At 46.4% G+C, this 14,661-nt stretch overlaps 1 protein-coding gene across 2 annotated transcripts in view; it reads right to left on the bottom strand.

The window, feature by feature from the left end:
- The window catches only part of PTPN21 (protein tyrosine phosphatase non-receptor type 21), a 438,348-nt gene that overhangs the window by 239,934 nt on the left and 183,753 nt on the right, over positions 1-14,661 (bottom strand). The gene's annotated exons all lie outside the window — the stretch shown is intronic.

Here is a 14,661-nt window from a genome sequence, read left to right as displayed (position 1 = left end):
TGGGTGATCCATCAAGGAAGGCTGAGTAAAAGAGAGTGTGTGGGGGAGGGGGGGGGTAAAAAAAAAAAGTGTGATTCCCATGTTAATTCCCATAGAGATTTTAGACACGACTACAGCCTGAACCGCTGAACGGAATTACACCAAATATGGCAGAAAGCTAGCTCTTTGCCCAGAAAGAGCCTTTTTTGTTATTTAGTGTAAATTTGTTCAGCAGTTTTGGAGATAGTAAAAGAAAATCAAATGTGTATATCTAGAGGCGCAGACCCTCCACAAATCTTACTGACCTCGTGCAGAGATCAGATTGGCTGCCAACACTTTAACCAGGAAGTGTTGACAGGCATCTTGGGACTCAGACACAGCCGAGTCCCAAACAAAAACATTAAAAAAGAGAAGGGGGCAGGGTAGGATAAATCTGACCCCCTAGGCCTGGTGCTCAGATCCCCCCAGGGACCCCACCTGGCCCAAAAAACATTTTTTACAGAGGTTTTTGCAGTGAAAATCACAACGAATTCGCAAACAAAGAAAGTGCAGTCTACAGCACTTTTTGTATTTCGGCCCCTGGTTGGGCAGGGTCCCAGGGTCGTTTTATAATATACATTTTGGGGATCGCGGACTAGAGGGCCCCCCTCTCTATGGCAGATGTATGCCCTGGGGACCATCGCCTCCCAGGGGCAGGCCCTGTAATAACAAAGATAGGGGAAGCACGCGGCGCCCCACTCCTGTGTCCTGGGGTGCCCACCCCCGCCAAGTAAGAGCAAACAGTAAGTCCGCTCCCAGTAGGGGCGGGGGAGGGGGTGGGGGGGGGGGGGGTAAATCAGGTAAACTGCAGGAGCAGACATTTCATCTGTTTTCCTGTCCACTGTCAAGCAGGCAGGAAAACAGATTAAAGGATCGCTCCCACATGCAGGAAGCAACATTTTTGAGTGCCCCCTGCGTGTGAGAGCCACGAGGCTCCCCCCACGTTGGGATCTCTGGGGGCCAAAAATAGCCCATGGAAGGGGGCCGTGTGGACCCCCTCCCCTTCAAAAAGCACAAATGATTCTAACTTCTTGGGCTTGGGAGAAAGCAAAGCGAGCGGTTTCTTTCTTGTTGTCTCCTGCTGAGAACAGAGTCCATGGTTCTCCCTTGTAATTACCCTGAGTATGCAAATGCCCCAAATCAACTGCAAGGTCTGCCCGTTTGGCCCAAACCTATTTTCCTTAATAGTATACAAAGATCTTCCCACCTTTTCACACGCTGATGGTCAGCTTACCAAAAAACCCAAGTGTGTTTTCCACTGATTTTTGTGACACATTCTTGATGCAGAATAGGAGGACATCACCACTAAACAAAGAAGCACTTACTTCATTTAGTTAGGAGGGAGTACCCCTGTTTGGTGGAGATTCCCCTCTTTTTACTCCCGTCCTCTTCTCTGGGGATGATGATTGATGTTATCACACAATCCCATTGCCAAAATTACATGCACAAAAGGTTACTGGAGACATTTCCTCGTGGTCCATTATGCAGCTGTCGTGTAGAATATGCACCAATTAATACCCAACGAGGTAGAACTTACTAATTAACCAGTAGAAAGTACTCCAGTTGGGTGGACTTTTTGCAGAACTGTGGACTCTTGTTGGATAAAGGGCCAGGGGAAGTTCTGTCACTCACCCAGCTACTGACAGATCCACACAGACACTCAAACACCCACACATACCTAATCAGCAACTCTGACATACACTCACAGGCCCACACAGCCACTCACTCATCCACACCCACCCACCCACAAAACCACTAACACACCCATAAAACCACAGAGACACCCACTCACACACCCCAAAAACTACTCACACACCCACTCAAACATCCACTCACAGACCCATACAGCCACCCACTCAAAACACTAATACAGTCACACAACCTACTCGGATGACATATTTTAGAAATAGTATCACTCAGTAGTACAGAAAGAACAGAAATTTAATTAATGCAGCAGCTTAGTATATATCTTTACGTTTCAGAAACGTTTACGAAACACACTCACTGGATGATGTCATCGGTGATATCATTTAAGAAGTCATCAGTGATGTCATCAATGGTGTCACTGACCATGCCATGAGTGATGTAATATGTGAGGTCATAAGCAGTGCATTGCAGAGGGCATAAGTTACAGTTAGCTCAGGTTGCATAACTGCTGAATTACACCGTTTTGAAATGAAATCTGAGATATAAGTCCATGTAACCTTTGATTCTTTTTCCAGTGAATATGTATTATACACACACACACACCCACCCCCCCCCCACACACACACACACACACACACACACACACACACACACACCCTTTGCTAATCACCGGATAGACATTTTTTTTACTGTCTCTACATAAAAAATGTATCTTCAAAGAACCACATTTTGAGACCTAGAAACTACAATTTTTAAGACCTTGGGCACAACTTTGAAAGAGTGCTGAAAGATGTCACCAACCTTTATAGGGACACTTAGCAGAGAACCTATGTATGGACTGTTCAAAGATCTAGTGGTCATTACTGAATACTTGTGGTCGAAAAGGGGTGTTGGACCTGGCTTGTCCAGAGGGTTTATCTCCAGACGTTTTGCTTTTGGGCCTCATGTTTTTGTTGGTTTTATTACCCTGGGCACTTCATCACTGCTAATCAGAGCTAAAGTACATATGCTCTCTGTGTAAATTGTTATTATGGATTGGTGTTTCCATGATTGGCTTGTTTGATTTACTACAAAGTCTCTAGTACAGTGCACTGTGTGTGCCAAGGCCTGTAAATCAAATGCTGCTAATGGGCCTGCAGCACGGATTGTGCCAGCCACACAAGCAGCCTTGCAAAAGGTTCTCTGACTTGCCAGCGCAGCGTCTGCACCCACTTGCCAGGCCCTAACCTTCCCTTTTATTACACGTGAGTCACCCCTAAGGTAGGCCCAAGGTACCCCTGTGAGCATGGAGCAGTGTATGAGAAAGTTAGCACATGACCTGGTATGTGTGACATGTCCTGATCGTGAAATACAGTTTATTTCTTTTTCACAATTGAAAGGCTATCTGTCCCATAGGATAGAATGGGAGTTTATTTATAACATCTTATAACTATAACTTCCCATTGGGACAGGAGAGAAAATGGAGTTTAGTATGCCTGAACTCAGAATATAAAAATGCATCTTTTAGTAAAGATGATTTTTAACTTGTGGGTTTGAAAATACCACTTTTTATTGCTTAGCCATCCTGTGTCTCTGCTGGTTTGTGAATTGACTGTCTGTCTTTGGAGTGACAGGGGCTGGGCATGTGCATTCTCTCAGACAGCCACTGAGGGGTTGATGTGTATTCTGCCTTTCCTGAATGAGTCAGGGCTGGACTGAATAGACCTGGGCTGCATTTAGAGCAGGGGGAGGACATTTCATTGCACCTGAATGGACCTGGTCTGCCTTACACAATGCTGTCTCCACCTCCTGCCGGGAAGCTGGACCAGGGAGGACAGAACTGGTTTTGACTGAGCACAGAGCCTCTCTGCCACCAGAGAACAAAGAGAAATGGGATATAAATATTGGGGTCCAGAACTTCAGATTACTTCTGGACTCAAGAGGAACCTCTGTCAAGAAGAAGAGCTGGGAAAGCTGTAGGAGAAGTACTGTCCCATTGCTGTGTGCTGTCTGGGGTTGGCCTGCAGTGGCTGTTTCTGCCAAGGAGAGGAAAAAGACTTTGCTGTGTGCTGTTTATTCTGTTTGAAGAAGATCTTCAAGGGCTTAAAGTACACCTTGCCTCCTGTTCTGAAGTATCAGGGACAAAAAGACTACATTAACAGCTCCTCTGAACTTCCTTGCTGGGATTTCTGACATGCCAAGAGGGGCCTGTTGCTGTTTTGGGCCTCTCGAGGTTGTTCCTGCTGCTGGGAGCTGGAAAAGAGATTCAACACAGATAGGCACAACGCATCTGCACCCGTTTCCAACGCATCGTCGCTGTGCCGCTGAAGAAACCGATGCAGCGCCTGCCGCGGCTGGGAACTCGCTTTACGGCAAATCCTGTGCACCAAGCGCTGAAGTCTGAGATCACCGCAACGATTCCGATGCAGGCCCTGCTGTGCAGCTTCAAGAACCAACACATCGTGGTAACGCAGCTGGAGAGACCAACCCTGCGACGTTGCAGCCGCCTCATCAAAAGCCAATGCATTCCCGATCCTCACACATCGCACCAGGGCGCCAAGTCAACAATGATACCAGGGCCGCAGTAAGAAACCAACGCATCACCTCCCCGCACAGTAAGAAACCAAAGCATAACCTCCCCTGCGTGGCAGTAAGGAACCGACGCATCACCTGCCCTGAAAAACTAACATCACCTTCCTTAGGTGTAAGGAACAGACGCATCACCTTTTCTGCAGCTGTTTTTGTTTATCATTGGGACGCATCCAAGGTACTTTGGGGCATATTTACAATAACTGGCGCATCCCTGCATATCAGCAGGGATGTGCCAGTTATTGTGCGCCACAGCTCTGTCACCATGGATGCGCCGCATTTACAATGTGGTGCACCATGGGGCAAAAACAGCACGGATGCGTGACGCATCTGTGCCGTAAAAGTGGCGCATTGCTGAAGTTGCGTCGCATGCGCGATGCAGCTCTAGCAATGCTCTGGGAGGCCCCATCTTGTTAATGCTGCATCAATCCTTACACCTGCTTCAGGCAGGCGCAGGGTTTTGACGCAGCATGGGCCTAAAAGTGACTGAGTGAAATCTTGTAGATTTCACTCAGTCACTTTTAGGAGGCGTTCCTACGCCGGAACGCCAACCCCCCCCCCGCGCAGGAACGCCTACATGTGGCGCAGGGCTTTACAACGTGATGCATCTCCCAGATGCGTCACGTTGTAAGTACCCCGCACCATCCCGCAGGATTTGCGCCGCCGCGGCCTAAATGAGGCGCAAGGGGCTTGTAAATCTGCCCCTTTGTGTTGAAAGTGTAGCATCTATAGTTTGCTTTGGACGGAACTGTTTTTACCTTCTAAGAATCACATTTTGATTATGGTGTGATGGATTTTTTTGTCGTTTTGCTCTTGTTTGGTTTAGATAAAGAGTACCTAGTATTCTAAACTGATGTGGTGTCCATCTGTAGTGTTTTCACTGTATTATTGTATCTGTGCACAAACGCTTTATACACGACCTCTGAGATAAGCCCGTTTGCTCATGCCAAGGTACCAAGGGGGTGAGCAGGGATTATTTTAGAATTGTTTTCCCTTTACCCTGACTAGAAAGAAGGGTCCCTACATGGACAAAGGTGCAAACCCTTGCCAACTAGAGAACCCCACTTCTAACAAGGGGCTTTTATGCAAGTTATAAATTCATCACCACCATAATGTTCTGTCACTATGTTGCATCTAATGGGCGTGAACTGAAATCATGGATCCTTCTTTGCACTGATAATTCTAAGGCGAGCAGCTGTAAATAGTATCTTACGCCTGTTTGAAGCAGCTATCCATTATCATTGTGCAATTGATCTACTGCTCCACCTGGTAAAGCACAGTTATGCCTGCTTCACAGCTTTTCTCCAGCAAAGTACTGATGATGCCACACGGGTTGCCAACAGCCTTATTACCCAAACATGCAAGGCAAAAATAGCTGTAATTACTTGCCCCTTCATTCAGCTGCGGCTTGGGACCATAATTAAGGGGGCAGATAATTAACAGCCATTCTAACATGCAAGTGAGTGTAACAAAGAGTTACTTACCTTCAGTAATGCTTTTACTGGTGGATACTCCAACTGCAGATTCCTCACCTTTAGAATATCCCCCAGGTGGCAGATATTTTAAAAGCAATGTTCCTGCGTGCAGGTGGGTAGCATTGTGCAGCTCCGCGTTGATTTTGCTCCTCCCTAAAATGACGATGGAGCCACATGTAAGCGCCACCCCTGCAGATCAACGTCAGTTTCTGTTTAGACGGTCTCCTCCCTCGGACGCAGAGTGCAAAAATAATAAGAGATAATAGTGGGTAGATCTCTAAATTGGGACAACTTTCGATGGAAAATAGACCATTCCACAGGACAGAGAGGAGAAAGGGCAGTGAGGAACCAGCAGTTAGATACAGTAGCCCCCTCAGAAAGAGCTTTACTGAGTAACATGTTCTGAAGAATACTTATAACCACAGATTCCGCACCTTTAGAAAAGATACCAAAACAGAATCTCCCAAGGTGGTGGGTTTGCGAAATGCCCCACATCAAAAATTCCTGCAGGACCAAAAGGGGTAATGCCCTCACTGCCATACCTGGCTATGAAGTCAACAGTGCTTTGTGAATCTATGCACTAGTGCCCACACTGCAGCCTGACAGATATCATGAACAGACACTCTGCATGCCAAAGCAATTGTATAAGCCTGGGCCCTGGTGGAACGGGCCCAAAGCCCTTCTGGAGGCTACTTCTTAGCCAGCGTTAAGCAGATCTTCATGCAGAGGACTTTTCAACCCAACAAAGTCCTTTTCTGTACTGCCTTGCCCTTCTTTGTCCAAGAGAATCCCACAAAAATCTAATTGTCCATCTAATGGTTTAGGTGCCATTGATGTAAAAACTTAAAGCTCTTCTGTGGTCCAGTCAGTGGAGTCCCTCCTTCTCTTTCGAGGGGTGAGGTGAGTCAAAGAACGTTGGAAGCATGATGGATTGCCCAACATGAAACGCAGTCACAACGCTTAGTAAAAAGGCTGTTCTGGCACTCAACTCCAGCTTATATGGGAAAAAGAGAATGGAAGGCGGATGCACCGAGAGAGCTTAGCGCTCAATCACACAGCGAGTTGAAGGCACCGCGCACAGGAAAACAATCTTCAGATTTAGGAGACATAATGAACAACTGTGCATTGGTTCGAATTGCGTGCTTATGAGAAAGGTAAAGATCAAATTAAGATACCATTGTTGTATCTCAAACGGTGTCAGTGGAAATAAATGAGTTAACATTGCAGAAATCTCATAACAGGTGACTTGAACAAATACAATTGGTCTGATAAATGTGAAAAGGCTGAAAGAGCCGACACATCATTTTTAACAGTAACCACTGCAAACCCTTGATGGGCTTGATGTAAAACAAACCGAAGGACATATGACAGTATGGCTTGCAATGGATCAATATTGTGGGTGCCACACCAGGACACAAACTTGTTCCAGCACCCAGTGTAGACAGACTTAAAAGATGGATGCCTGGCAGTCATGATGCAGATGCAGATTATGCAGGTTCGGAAGCAGGATGCTGTTCTGGTGCTGTAAACTGAGGCCCTATAAAAGCAGTAGTCTGATCAGAGGACAGATGCTCATGCCTGACGATCCAGGTACCACCATGGCATTCAAAGATCCCAGCAAGTGGTTCATTCCCAGAGAGAAGCCCTGTTACTACAGCCAGCCCCAGAAGCAAAGGGCCTCCTAGCACAGGACACAGGAGCCCATCTGCCCTGCTTGTTGCAGTACCACTTTGTGGTGGTGTTGACTGTGAGCACCAAGTAGACAGTCCGCAACTCCAACAAACCAAAGTGGAGATGGATCTCTGCCTCTGATTTCACCTCTCCTAGATGACCTCCTTTATTTTAGAATCAACATAGCTGTCCCTATAGTCAGCCCTCGGTAGGCCAGGGAGAGGGGTCTACCGATAGTCTAATTGTGGTTAAGGTCCCACTGAATGTCATTTACAGTCTCCTTCGAATCTTGGATAGAATCGGATATGTACCCCTTTTGGGCCCACTGATAATTCAGGTTAAAAACTTCAGGTTCCACTACGGAGCCCGCATAGGTCACCTAGCATAGTTGACTAGCAGGATACCTACATGCCTCGTAGCCACTTACCGAGACCCAAGGCCATGGTTCAAATGTCGGTATCATATACCAAATGTTCTGGGCTTGTTGTGTAGGAGGGAAACTATCCCATATCTAGGATAGCTCCAATGAAAGGGAGCATATGCAAAGGAGTCAAGCATGTCTTCAGCATGCTGCTAGAGAACTGCAGCGCCAACAGCAGGTTCACCGAATGTCTGAAGGCAGTCTGCCACGGTCTGTGGCGAGCCCGCATTCAACAGCCAGTCAACGAGGTAAGGAAATTCTGGTATCCCCAACCTCCAAAGGTCTGCTGCAACCACCACCTTACTGTTGTAAACACCCAAGGGGCACTGGTGAGGCTATTGGAGCAAAGAAAATTGAAAATGTTTTTAGTCTACCTTGAACCACAAGCAGTGTCTGTGGGACTGTAGGATCGCACATGAAAGTAGGTGTTCTGTAGATCCGAAGCCGCTATCCAGTCGCCTGGATCCAGAGCAGACAGAACCTGGGCAAGTGTAAACATGTTGAATTGGTCCTTCCACAAGAAGGCGGAGCCTAAATCAGGATGGAGGCCTAAAATAGGACAGAGGCCTTTGTCCTTCTTTGGCACAAGTAAATAGCGGAAGTAATGGGCAGTCCCCTATTTCCGGGCCTGGAACCTGCTCTATGACTCCTTTGGAAAATAGACCCTGCACTTCTTGGGGCAAGAGGGAGAGGAGTGTTATATCCTACTTAATTGTTTAACATTGTAGTCCAGCCCTGCTGCCACTAGCTGCTCAGCCAGAGCGTGAGATGGTCATAGAATGTTGGTGTGCCTGTGATGCGTGGAATGCCTGGGTGTCTGAGTGGATGAGTGTTGGCAGTTGAAGATGGGCTGAGCAGCTAGGGAGGCTGCTCCTGGTGGGGCTGGTACCACACTAGGCTGGCTGGAGTAGAGACAGATGTAACCTGAACTGGAGACTGAATAAAGATGGCTTAAGAATACCTCCTGGCTCCAGGTGTCTTTCTACAGAGATCACAATATTTATTTTGGCGACGAGCGGACTTGGACCCTAGAGACTCTTGGTACAGCACAGAAACAAAGCAACTACAAAGAAACTTAAAGAGAAACCAAGAGATCTAACAAGCAACTACATCTACAAAGTAAGAATTCCCAGGAAAGCCAGCGCCAGCCCCACCAGTGTCCTCAACATTGGACAGCCCACAGAGAGGTGTCATCACAAATGGACACTGCAGCCTGGGAATACTAGAAATATCTAAAGGACTATAGTGAGTTGGAGGAGTAGCTAAGCTACAGCTGCATCTGGTGTTCCAGCCACAACGTTTGCCACATAATGGATTACTGTGAGTTGGATGGGTAGCTTCACTACAACCAGTTGATGGTGTTCCAGCCACATCGTTTTTCAGAGTCTGCTGTGTTTCTAAGCAAAAGGTACAATGGTGTACAGCGTGCAGTGTCTGCACAGATGGAGAATTTTTGGTGCTTTACAGACTCTTGCAACATGATTGAATTCCAAACAACATCAGCACTAGTTAGCACCACAGAGGTATGATGTGGTATCACAAGATTTGGGCTTAGAGGATGTGTGGTAGGCTCAATTAAGGTCTCACAAGCTTAGTGAGTGTTTTGGACTTTCAACTTATGTGACAGCTTCTACATGATACAACGTGTTACTGTGCGGCTGCATGTTCGAAGAAACTAGGGGTCTGTCTCTACTTTGTCAACCTCTGGATGGGTGTCTACTCAATGGCTCCTGTTTACTTTGGAGCAAGCACAAGTTTTTGCAGCGTATTGGAGTTGGTGCACAGTTTGGAAAACTACGGTGTCTACACACGTTCCTGCTGTTTACACGACGCTGCACTGGGAGGAACTTTGTCTACGTGTTATGCGGCAAGAAACAGAGGGAATGGCCGTAGTACACACTTTTCGGCAATTTTTGAGGTGAACCATTGTTATGTTTTTGTTGTTTATGGCAGCGCTTAACGGTTAGTCTAACTGCTCTATTGGAATTCAAATACTGGGCGCGAGTCGCAAACAGCGCGCGCAACCTCACCTGATGTTTCCTCATGGGATCCTGCATGACGCGCTCATCTGCGTAGGATCCTCTGTGACGGTCAAGCTGCACACTGGACGCTTTTGGTGCTTCTACATGCCGGGAGCCACCCGGCGCAACGTAAAGAAGCGTGCCGCCATCTTAGGGTTGGTGGTGTGGCATAGTCAAATAACGTTCTTTGTTGCCCTCTGGTTTTCTCGCCAACCACGGTGTTCAAGCTGCTTCCAATAAAGTTCAAAAGGAAAAAAGAATCAACGTGAGGGCCGGGGACAACGCGGTGTTCTCACTACATGAACATTGAGTGCCGGGGACAATGCGGTGTCTATGCGAGTATATTCTGGAATCGTTGGTTCTTCGCGACGTGAGCATATTTTGGAACCGTTGATTCTTCGCGATGTGAACATATTCTGGTATCGTTGAATCCCCGGAGTGGTAATCTCCGTTTCAAGTATGTCTTAGTTGTTTCACTGGACGTAATGGCTGATGTGTGATCTCATCTTGCCTGGACCAGTGGTAAAGCTCCATTGTTTGCTCACTGTATTGTTTTGGTTTCATTAAGCTATGGATTCTAAGGTGTCCTGTAACTCGTATATGCCACAGAGTGAACATGTAGTGCTGTCAAAAACTGAAGTTCTTGATATGTAAAGTGTTTTTACTTATGTACTGGTCATGATTTCTGGTGGTGTACATTGTTCTTGTGTCCCCACAGTGGTGTGATGATTTGTGTGATTTAAGTAGGGAACCAGACCTTTCACAAATCGGGTGAGATATCGCTCACCGGCGAGGGGCACAGTGTACTACTGTTCTACAGTTAACTGAATGGCTTTATTTGTTAGTATTGTAACAGGGAAATAAAAAGTCGTGATGCCACAGGTGTATAGTTTGAGGATGGGTCTTCTATTTGACAGTGATTTTCCTGTGGGTGGTCATCACATGGTTCCCATACACGAGGGAAGGTTGTGGGTATCAGCCCTGTGATTAGTTGTGTTTGTTACTCCCATATGGGGTACGTAACCCCCACAAGGGGGTCAAGAGCTCTTTTCGCATTTCAGTTTGGTTACTCCTACATGGGGGTATGTAACCTCTACAAGGGGTTTGGAGTACCTAGGTTAACCCTCACACTGGGTTGGGTTATGGTTTAGTTCATAAATAGTTTGTACCTAGGTTAACCCTCACATTGGGTTGGGTTATGGTTTAGTCCATTAATAGTTGTGCACAGTACTAATGTACATCCCTTCACGGGAGTTGTTATGGGTGACGATCCATATACTTGTTTGTTTCCCTTTCTCTTGGGATTGTAGTTGTAGGGTATGCTATCTTTAGAGCTACTTTTAGTTATACTCTTGGGCATTGGTTTTGTGGGGTCTTTTACCCTTTTTCGTTGTAGTGCATCACGTCACAGTGGTTGATGCAAAATGCTTCAAATGTATTTCAGGGAATGTTATGCTAGTTTCATAATGTTTTTAATTCTTTTTAGGGAGGGATGGGAGATATTGCTGTTCATATGTATGTATCTTATCCGTCCTTTCTTGCTTTAATGGTTCTTGCTCCTGTGATGTTTGATTTAAGTTTGCATCCGTGGGACTTGAACTATTATTCATTTTTTCTTCTTGATGCTCCTGCGATGTTTGATTTATGTTTGCATCCGTGGGACTTGTACTATTATGTATTTTTCTTGTTGATAGTTCTTCCTTCATGTTTTATCATTTGCAAGTTTCGTTTTCGTTGAAGAAAAAGGGATAATGTTATATCCTACTTAATTGTTTAACATTGTAGTCCAGCCCTGCTGCCACTAGCTGCTCAGCCAGAGCGTGAGATGGTCATAGAATGTTGGTGTGCCTGTGATGCGTGGAATGCCTGGGTGTCTGAGTGGATGAGTGTTGGCAGTTGAAGATGGGCTGAGCAGCTAGGGAGGCTGCTCCTGGTGGGGCTGGTACCACACTAGGCTGGCTGGAGTAGAGACAGATGTAACCTGAACTGGAGACTGAATAAAGATGGCTTAAGAATACCTCCTGGCTCCAGGTGTCTTTCTACAGAGATCACAACAAGGAGCTCTACTGAAAAATACTCTAATGTGGGTGGGAGGTGTGGTGGGCCTAGAAGGAACGGCAGGGCGTAGCCCTTTGAACAATTTGCAGAACCTGCCAAATGTTCTTCATTGTCACCCATGAAGAAAAAGATGGATGCTGCCTCACACAGGGAGGTCATGTGCTACTAAGGGAGAACTAAAGGTGCTTGGAGGCTGCTGCCAAAGTGGTGAGGAACTGGTAGTGCATTGTCCCAGATGGCCTGGGAGTACCCAACTCAGAAATGATTGGGGTGCCTGTTGCAGGGGTGCTGGCCCTTGACGTTGCAGATATGCCAGCCCACAGAAGAAGCTGCAAATGGGGCTACACTGTTGAGGCTTCTGTCTCACAGGGGTGGACAGACCTAAGGAACTCTCCATGGCCCAGCTTTCCTTAAAGCGTTTCAACACTGAATCAGACCTGCCGGCAGTAACCCAACTGATGTCCTCTGTAGATCCAAAGGGACTGAAGGAGCACCAAAGGGAACTAGAAGAGAGCAAAAGGTTTGAAACATGGCCTCATGAAAGGCCTCAATCCGTTATCAAAATACTGAGGAACCCGAAAAATCAGATTGTATCCGGATCAGCTGCAGATTCTGCTCCTCAGAGGGGGACGAGGAGAGACACCACAAGGAACCCTTACGTCCATGCAACATCTCAGATTGACAGTGGCAGGGCTGTGGTGTTTCCCGCTTGGCCTTCTAGTGTTTCCGTTATAACTGTGACTTACTGGAAGACTTGGACTGTGATGAGGAACTGTCGCAAGAGCAGCCTCAACAACGGGTTTGCGCTCTTGAATGGGACATTCGAGACTTCTTGTACTGTTCTGCGACATACAGCTTTGCTACAAGTTCCAATATCATGTACTGGTTCATAAAGTCATATTCCTTGCAGGATGTGCAGTCGTGCTCCAAACCCAGACACCAGAGTCACACCTTCTTTGTTCAGAACAGTCAGGACAAGATTTAAACCCTCTAGTTGTAGGAGGGAACATAGTTCCCTAGCATACTGGAAAACAGAATTTGTCAGGGGAAAAAACTTGTGAGGGCTGAGGAAAACGTTGTGAGCAAAGTCCAAATCCCTGCATGAAGGCACAGAAATAAAAAAACTGACGTTGACGCGCAGGGGTGGCACTTACAAATAGCTCTATGATCACTTCTGGGGTAAACAAAGTCAAGGCATGGTCACACAGCACCAGCCAATAGTGATAGGGAGCATGTCTGTAAAATTCATCTACATCAAGCACGGCCCCCGGGGATATTCTAAAGGTAAGGAATCTGTGGTTAGAACTATCCATCACCGCCCTAATTAGAACACTCAAATGTTGGAATCTTTACTAATGAGAACAGACGTACAGAGGACGAACAATGACAGATAAGGACCATCTACTTCGATACTCCAATGTTTTTCTTTAGGTTTCTTCCCGAATATTTTACAACATTCTTCCCTCAGTGAGTGTTAGTTCGATTGCTATTACAGCTCTTCTGCCTCAGACTACCACCGAGGTTACAGACCCTCTCTTGCGTTCCATGCCCTTGTCTGCAGCAACAGGCTTATAAATGGACAACAGGGCAGTAAACTACCAGTACAGCTTTCGGCAGCAGGCAATAATGCTTTAATATAGCTTCACTTCTCACTGCAGCATGCTGTATCATGCAACATCCACTTGGATCAATAACAAGGAAGTAGCAGTTTGATACAGCTATAACCTGCTGCAGGACATGTAGCTAAGAGAACATTCCAGCCTAAGCAGCAAGAGCAATTCTAATTCTAAAACATTTCACAGGATCTTAGGAGTGTACACTCCGCCCAGTGATACTGAATGGTCCCATACCTTGATTGCCCACAGAAGCAAAGAATACCAGCATTAAACACCAGTTCTATGTTATTGTCCATCGCTGGTGTGGAAGGAAAAGCCTACTACATCTGGCTATGAAGCTATATTCAAGTAATCCTTTGCCAATCCAAGGGAGAAAAGACCTTGATTCATATCTTAGTTAAAATATGCAAACTAGTCCTGTTCATGTAATGTAAGGTAGAAGTATCTGTTAGAACAAAAGAAACAAGTTCAACATCTGCATGACCGAATTCGCTAACTGGATGAAAGCCAACTGTCCTAAGATCAACACCAACAAGATAGAAGTAGTGATCTTCGGCAAGAACACCTTACCATGGGACTCCAACTGGTGGCCAGTCAAACTCAGACACAAACCCATACCCAGAACCCACGCAAGGATCCTCAAAATATTAATTGACCGCACAATACATATGAACGCATAGGTCAACACTGACACTGCATCCTGCTTCTGCACCGTGGAAATGCCAAGGAAGTTCTTCAAATGGCACCCAAGCAACATTAGAAAAAGTGTCACTCGTACCTAGTTACTAGCAAGTTGGGCTATGGGAACACCCTCAATGGGGGGGGGGATCACTAAATAACTGAGTAGAAAACTATAAACCATGCAGAACTCGCCAGCCAGACTCATCCTCAAGTTCCCACACAGACCTCACATCACACCACACCTCAAGGAACTACACTGGCTCCCGATACACGCATGCTCAATTCAACTCCTCACACATACATTTAAGGCACTACACAACTCAGGCACCACCTACCTGTACAGTCGGATCTCCTTCCACCAACCATCCAGACAACTCTGATCTGCAGGACTCCTACTTGCACACATCCCACACATACACAAAACAAGGTCAGGAGAACTGGCATTCTCTTACATCCTCCAAAAGCATGGAACGACCTCCCATTCC

Source organism: Triturus cristatus, chromosome 9 (assembly GCF_964204655.1).
Source record: "Triturus cristatus chromosome 9, aTriCri1.1, whole genome shotgun sequence".
Taxonomy (NCBI): domain Eukaryota; kingdom Metazoa; phylum Chordata; class Amphibia; order Caudata; family Salamandridae; genus Triturus; species Triturus cristatus.
This window is presented reverse-complemented; position numbering and strand designations above follow the sequence as displayed.